The 7,862-nt window shown below is 33.6% G+C and overlaps 1 pseudogene; it reads left to right on the forward strand.

The window, feature by feature from the left end:
- Positions 1–7,407, forward strand: part of LOC149151534 (alpha-amylase-like) — a 135,725-nt pseudogene extending 128,318 nt beyond the window's left edge.
- Positions 7,408–7,862: the final 455 nt, after the last annotated feature.

Genomic DNA, 7,862 nt, shown 5'->3' on the forward strand with positions numbered 1-7,862 from the left:
TTGTAGTGGTCTTCCTCAAGGCTCCTTGGAGGTTGAGATTTAACATGGTTTCCTTAGTAATAACATTGATTGTAACCCAAGATCAATCAAGGTGTTAGGGATCACAATGCTATTAATGTGCAGATCCACTACTGGGCTACCAGGATTCGTACTTTAGGGAGATCACCCTCCCAAGCATTAGATAAAACAACTACCCAACAAAATTGATAGTGGGATCATCTCTTCTTCTCCTCCTAAGATCTTGAAACACTCTTCCCTGATAATCTTGTTTTAAATGAGGATATATTTTATGGCCTAGAGAAGGGGTATCAACACACAAATTCTTCAATTCTTCCAGAAGTTCATCCTCTTCTGCGGTGTGCTATTTAGGTTGGAACTACCTTTCAGGATAAGGACGTATATTGGATTGAGGGGCACTGTATTCCTTATCTACTTCAAGATATTCAGGGGTAGTAGGTAGGTGAGAATTTAGAGGTACCTTCCTAGACCAAAGGTTGATATCTTGGATTTCCATAGCCGAAGCATGATATGATGTTTCACCAGTGTAGACCTATTGTGCCTGCTTATTGTTCGGGTTTAGATTGGGTTGGGCATGCATTTGAGGTTTCTTAGGTGATTTATTGTGGGGAAGTTATGGTTGAGGTGGAGGAGGAGGCATTAAGGCAGGAGGTTGGGCTCCTTGAGGCCTCCATCCTTGTGAAGAGTTTCCACATTGAGAAGGATGAGGTTGATATGGTTGGAAGGTGGATTGACACGATGAGGAGGGTACTGAGGAGTATAGGACCAATGAGAGGGCATGGACCATGATGGGTGAATTGAAGGATCCTAAAGTTGGAAGGGTTCATTCAGATTTGGATTGTAAGGAGGATATTATGCACCCTACATGCCCTGTTGATATGGTTGAGGGCCTTGTGGCCTCCTTCGGTTGATGAAGCAAAGTTGCTCCAAGCCATTCCTTGCCCATGTTATATAACCTTTAGGTATGGAAGAGAGGGACATTTTTCTATTGGATGGTTTTCCTCATAGATAGAGCATACCTCTATGGTGTTCAGTGGGTACTCATTTCTATGATGCCTCTTGGTGCATTTGGGGAAAATATAGATAGTTCCATTTATGCTTCCTCTTGCTTCCTTTTAATCTTCATATTATCCATCTGTAAGGAAAAATTATGCAACATTTCACTCTTGAAGTCTTCTAACATACTCCCTATCTCATATTTAATGGTCAAGGTGGAGGGAGAAGAGTTGACCAAGCCTTGACTAGACCTACCTCTCTTCTTAACAACCATAGAATGATTCTTGAACACTATCTTGATGTCTTCATAGGTCTTCCAGTAAACATATCCTCCAGAAAACATATTGAGGATCTCCATTACATCTTCCCTGATCCCTCAAAGAAGTACAATCTTGAGTGATTTAGGGGCAAGGATACAGTTATCCCTCCTATAGTTGAGTTGGAACATTTCCTTGTAGTCCTCTAAGGACTCGTTTGGCCTTAGGGCCATCCTAAATATTTCTTCTTTTGTCTCCTTAGACTTATAGTAATCCATGTACTTCTCATTAAATGTTTGTTGCATTTATTCCTAGGTAGTGATGCTACCTCTAACTAGGCTCATAAAGAAACGAAAGGCTACATCTTTGAGGGTGGAGGGAAACAAATTCAACTTTTGTTCATCAAAGGTATAGTCATAGGTCCTATAAACCACAAAAAACTTGAACATGAATGTGTTAGGGTCCTCAGAGGCTAGGTCATAAAAAACCATTGCAAAAAAAAACAAAAAAACACATGTTTGGAAAACCCTTAAAAAACAAACATCTTAGGACGAAAAACAAGATGAGGAAGAAGAAAACTTGAAAAATGGTTAATTAATCAATTCTTTAAAAAAAATGTGCATACTTAGGACATAAGAAAATTTAAAGTGTAAAAAATATGCCTTAAAAAAATTGTTGATGCTTTTCAAAATCTGCATGAAAATCACTAACATTTAAAAAAAATCCACACTAAATACATTAAAAAATTTAAAGTGTCAAAAGTAAGCCCTCTTAAAAAGGGGGTTGCTGCATCAACACTTTTCAAAATCAGCATGAAAATCACTAGCATTTAAAAAAAATGTTCATACTTGATACACAAGAAAATTTAAAGCGTCAAAAATATGCTACAAAAAAAAGGTGTATTTTGAATCAACACTTTTCAAAATCGGTTGATTTTTTGCTACCTCAATATATAGGAATATTCTTATATATTACTATGAAATGCTTTGCTAGAGTTATATGTATATATTATTATAAAGCATTCATTTATTAATAGCAATTTTGTTATATTTAGTTTTCATATATCAATGTAAATAGTTTATTATTTTTTCACGAAGATTATGAAAATCCCAAAGGATAAATGAGATGTTATCATAAACATGCTGGTAGGAATGTCAAAATGGAATAAATAATTTATGATATTAACCTAGAAGCACGATATATTAACCTAGAAGTATGTGACATTCACGTAAAATATTTAATTTAACATTAAATATTAATTTTCAAGTATTTTCTCGCAGAAAAGTAAAAAAAAATGGAACCCATTTAGCATATAAAACAAGATGACAAAGAAGAAAAGGGTGATTTTCTCACATCCTGAAGATGAACCATCATTGCTAGTTCGAAACGTCGATGGAAAAGAATCCTTATGCGATGGATCCGGAAGATAATCTAAACAAAAGGGTTAATATCAAAGTTTGTGAGTAATTGTTAATATTTCCTTATAACAACTTAATATTTAATTTTTGTATAGTTTAAGTTATTTTATAGCAACCATCCTTGAATGTCTTCAAATAAGTGCTAACATAGAAAGAAGAGAAATCAGAAGAATTGACTAACATTGGGTTAAATATGGGTTGTGAGTATATTTTGACATATCATAAATTTATATTAAATCTATGATTTATTAATGAGGTATAAAACTTGCAGGAAACACAATATGGATTTACACCAACAAAAGAGTTGTTGAAACAAGGCAAGAGATTTGGTTTTTAAACTGTGTATAATTCATGAATCACTTCTTGATATGGTACATTGCTATTTGATTTACATTGATATATATTATTTATTTCAATTTTCATTATCCTCACCAATGTAGATACACTCATTACACTTTATTTTTATGTTTGCAGATGGAACTTGAAGAAGACGAAAATAATCGATGCAATCAACAAAACATTCATCCAAATAACCCAAGTCATGGAAGTAGCTTGAGTATTGACAATAGCTCCAACGAATAATGATGATCTATTTGGATATCAATGCAATATGTTTTATATTTTGAAATAATTGTCTATGAAAATCATATGTTATTTTTAATGTAATGGACAAAGTGTCCCAATTGAAAGATAAGGGTTACCAATAACTATCCCATTTTGTATGACAAAGAGCCTCGTATTCATATATAAAAATACATTTTAATTTATTCTATTCCATTGTCCAATGTCGTTGTCACTGTGAAATGTTATATCACTAATTAAATTTATAGATGATTAAATATTATAATGAACAGATGTGAAATATGATGATATAACAAATTAATCCAGACATCATATACAAAAGAACTAATCAAAATTTAATTTATATGAATATTTTTATAAGATATATGTCGATTTTCCTATGAATAACAACTTTTAAATATCGCAATAATTGCACTATCATAGATCGATGTTTCTAAAAAAGAAAAAATGGATACCTAGACATTGTATATTAATGTGCACTGCTTCGGATAATTTTTTTTAGCAACAATATTTATAATAATAATAAAGAGTATCCCATACAAAATCCTAGTGCTTATGTAAAATAAATACGCATAGATGCATTATATTACATAAAAGCATCGATACTACAATTTTTTTTTGCATGACCCAATGCCTTTTCTAAAAAGTATAGCACTGGGGTATTTAGAAACAAATTAGCACTAGGGTGTTATACTTTTCAAGCACCAATATTATTTACATTTAATGCCTCGGTGCATGGTATCATAGATTGTACTTCCTGGTGCATTGTAATTCTTAAAGCAATGATGCTTTGATAGAACCAATGCCTTGGTGCTCCAAAATATTGTTTCCAACCACATTGCATTGTTCAAATTAACAACACTCATACTTTTATGTTAGTAGCACATTAGTGTTTTTGCACAACTCATAAGAATAGGTGCTATAAATTTAAATAAAAGCACCAAGACTGCAAGATTTTTTTTCCTTCCCTTGTGCCATTACTAAAAGTAAAACCCGTGGCATTTGTTGAAGACATAAGCACCGAGGTAGTATAATTTTTAGGAATCAGTTTTTTTTCATTGAAATCCCCAGTGATTTTATTTAAATTTACAACGCCAGTTATTTCATAGTGGTAGCACACTAGTGTTATTTTTCCATTAAGAAAAGTGCTAAAAAAACATCCTCTAAAACCTCTATCCGCCCAATTTTTTTTAGTTGTGATGAAGTTCCATTATCAGCTCTGTAAAAAATTCACTACCACAAATAGATGTTGTAGAGGAGGTTTTTTTGACAACTTTTGCAACTTTTATAACACTAAAAACCTTTGTTATAACCTCCGCTAGAAAGTATTTTCTTTGTAGTGATTTAAATCACCAAACCACTTGTTTCTTCATTAGTATCTGTATCTATGCCAAACTTAGATGCTACTAGTTCACATACTGCTTGATTTTTTGTTCCAACTTTTTATTCATAACTTGTTGCTACAATGGTAATTTCAATCTTCAATTCTTCATCAAACATGGAAATTATCATATTGACACAATCAATCCATGTTTCAAAAATTATACCACAAATGTCATTAACATAATGTCCATCTACCCTATGGTGTGATATTTGATCATGCATGTGCTCATTAATAATTTCAACTTCACCGAATTCATCAGTTGATCTTGAATTCACCAATTCACGTCTCACTTCCAGTCATCATGCATATGTGTCTTGTTACATTGGGTTCCACCATTATCTTTACTCTCTCCTGCTACTACTTTCGACTTCACTGCCTCTGTTATAACCTATTGTTGTATGTCACTCCCCCTTGCACTAAATTCTTCTTCCACACTTCCTTGGAAGATGTATCTTTTCTACCATGCACAAAATCCTTTCATCCATTGCTTATTGAATGAAGCTCAAAGCTAGGGAAAATTTTTCCTCATCATGGGTGTTAACATTCCTCATAATACCATACCAAAAATATTTGCAACATAGATAATTTCTTATCTTAATAGACCAAGTTTCAAAGTTATTACCATAAATCTTAGGAGGTTGTACAAAATCCACGCTACACCAATCAAGCTCAAATTTTCTTCCATCTTTTGCTAGACTTCTTGGTTCCTCGGTTGCAGTCTAAACATGGTAATGATCTCTGCCTCTTCTTTTTTATTTCTTCATTTTATCTACTTGAGTCATCCTTTTTGACTCATTATTTTTGTCTCTCTCTTATCATTCATGTTCTACTTTAAGGCTTCTTTCCTTATTGCATGAGTCTTCTCTCTATATCGCTCTTGAAAAAAATATGATTTTTAATATGCTCCCCCATAAGATATAATCTTCACCAGATTCACGTATCCTTATTAAACAAAGAGATTCTTCTAAACCCAAAATATTGTCATGCTTGAAAAAACAGAAGAAAATAAATTTCGGAGCGACTCACCCTTTAAAGACCCTAAACTCTCTTACTAATAAAACCCTTTCCTTTTTTTTTAATTCTCCTTTAAAAAGGAATGAAGAATCACTTTACAAATCTCCCTTAAAATATTTTAGGGCACCAATATCTCATAAGATTTAACAAAAAATAAATAAATAACTTTTCAAACCCTTTAAAAATATCATGTTCTTCTTAAAACACCCTTTTAAATAAACCCATTTAATTTTTCATACAATAACAGAAAACACTTTTCATAAAGGAGTTGTCATGTACTAAAGAAATTTAATAAAATAAAAGGCCACATGAATTTCATTAAAAAAATAAATTAAACCTTTAAACTTGATCCTCTTGTTGACTTCTTCGCATCTTCTCATGCTAATTTTTTAATTCAACAAACCGATCGCACCTTTCGACAGGTGATACTCGTGGCGAAAACCCAAAAATAGACTGTACCATAAGTGTGCCCAAAACATTGCACCTTTGATCTTTAATTCTGCAACTGTCATGCTTTAGAGTTTCTTCAAAACATCGCAACTATAAGCTTTAATCCTGCAATGATTTCCTTTTGTGATTTAAAAAAAAAATCGTAGGCCTTCTTCTTTTGGACCACTTCTTGATACCACTGCAGGCTCCTAAGATATTGTAACTTGACCTCAACTATGATACCAGTTTGATGGATAGGAAGAGGAGGAAAAACAAATAAACGCACCAATAAACTTCTATTCATTAAATTTTCTCGTATACATCCACAAAGTTGTGGTTCTTAGCTTTCACACATTAAAATGACCCAACCATAGGTATATAAGAGCCACACTTGCTAAAATATGGAATCATGACAAAATCTAACTTGCATTTCCTCCAGATAACTCACACTTGACTTCTATTATTAGACTCGTCTTAACTCAACTCAACTCTCCATGCATTACAAGCATATGAGAGTAATTTACTATTTCTAACAATGTCGACAACTTGATGGAAATCTATGTGTAGAACACCAACCCCAAATTCATAGTGGGAGAGGTGTGGGATGATATGGCTTATGAAACTGATGGTTTCCTTGCTTATGACCAATATTCCCATCGCTAGAGACTAGTGGACTCGGTGCATGAAATAGGTGATTAAGAAGTAGCCTTCGAATTTACTACCAAGGGGGTCCTTCAAGAGGCAATTAAGTCCAATGAGCTATGACACATAAAACATTCCAGTGGAAAACCCTCTAGCCTCGTCAGGGTATTTCCACAAAATGCTGCTATTGACATAGAAAATCATGACACCGGATCTACCCAGAACCTTTGGCCTTTGCTCTGTCATAAAATATTGCAGGGCTATGCCTACATTCTCACCCACCCCTACATTCCCACCATTGTAATCATTTTGTAATATTTGTTTCTTGGGTTATTTTTTCAACTAATTGAGGTGGATATTTAGTTAATTGATAACGTTGTTTTTTGATATGCAGTTTTACAATCATTTCGTGGACAAAAAGTTGAAAAGGGAAATTCAAAACCTGACCACCATTCACAAGAGAAATAATGGAAATGCTAGAAACAATTTCATAATTGTAATTGTCGAGGGTGACCTATACATGGCATACATTAACGAGAAGATTGGGTTGAGGTATGATGTGGGGAAGTTGGCCCCTCCTTCTTTAGACTTCTGCGTTGTCACTTCTAGGAAGGAATATTGTGTGTGTGGGAAAAGAACAATTCCCCCGCATAATGATCGATATTAATAGGAAAGCAACCAAGTTGCAATATATATTTTTAGAATAATGTCGACTCCATGTATCATATTTTAATTCAAGGGAGGTAGACGAAAATGAGGCTTTGCGATTGATTGGGGTGAATAGTGCCTTCTCACCCCAAACCCGTAGAGAAACGAATATCGACGTAAAAAGAAAATTAGTCTTAAAATAGGAGAACTATTTTGGACCCAATCACTCTGTTGAGACGATATGTTAACCATAGTCCAAACTAGGAGGATAACTAGTTGTAGAAAATATCTCAATCAACTAGCCCTCAAGAAACTCCTAAACAATAGTAATACAATCCTTCTACTAAAGCCTATAGCTCTACCAATAATGAGCAATATACTCAATAATAATGATCACACATACATATATTGAAAGTAGTGGTTTCACATTCTAACTCTCCCCCTTAATGAATGCTTGTCCTAATTTTTATCTAT

Source organism: Pinus tabuliformis, chromosome 9 (genome assembly GCF_031772625.1).
Source record: "Pinus tabuliformis cultivar Carrire ecotype Pingquan chromosome 9, CPIR1, whole genome shotgun sequence".
Classification (NCBI taxonomy): Eukaryota; Viridiplantae; Streptophyta; class Pinopsida; order Pinales; family Pinaceae; genus Pinus; species Pinus tabuliformis.